The sequence below is a fragment of the Sinocyclocheilus anshuiensis genome, unplaced genomic scaffold (assembly GCF_001515605.1).
Source record: "Sinocyclocheilus anshuiensis isolate Anshui unplaced genomic scaffold, SAMN03320099.WGS_v1.1 scaffold374, whole genome shotgun sequence".
Classification (NCBI taxonomy): domain Eukaryota; kingdom Metazoa; phylum Chordata; class Actinopteri; order Cypriniformes; family Cyprinidae; genus Sinocyclocheilus; species Sinocyclocheilus anshuiensis.
The window spans coordinates 141,198-141,771 of NW_015546051.1; the positions used below are offsets into that span (position 1 = coordinate 141,198).

Consider the following 574-nt stretch of genomic DNA (forward strand, 5'->3'; position numbering starts at 1 on the left):
TATATATATATATATATATGCAAGGTATATATATATATATATATATATATATATATATATATATAAAAGATATATATATAAAAGTTTATATCAGTAGTCCTGTATTCATAATTGTAACCACATAGTCTGTTTACAACGTGTTTACGTCTACCAATGTTCTTATAAAGTATGTGCATAACGTTTACTCTCTTCACAACTCTGTATACATTGCATTGATTTTAATAACTTTAATGCACTTGAAGATAGCACTGGTGTCCTTCCCCATAAAGTTCCACTGTCTGTTCCTTTCAGGTGTGCTTGTGTCAGTCTGACCGGCAGCAAGGTGATCATGCAAATGAAGGGAATTGTCAGGGATTAGATGGCAGACAGTGTAAATGATTCACTGAAGATGATTCACTTTATCCTGTGATCCGCAGCCCATTTTACACCTGCCTCACCTTATCTGTGTCTCACTTTGACCTTGCCACATTGTTTTAGAGATGAGGACTGAGATCATGTTTGAAAGAATAAGCAAGAAATTTCGTTTTTTTTTTTTTTTTGAAGCTCAAATCAGATTTGACTTCCTGTGGTGCAC

At 33.8% G+C, this 574-nt stretch overlaps 1 protein-coding gene across 1 annotated transcript in view; it reads left to right on the forward strand.

Annotated features, from left to right (window-relative positions):
- Positions 1-574, forward strand: part of gbe1b (glucan (1,4-alpha-), branching enzyme 1b) — a 151,075-nt gene that overhangs the window by 109,466 nt on the left and 41,035 nt on the right. The gene's annotated exons all lie outside the window — the stretch shown is intronic.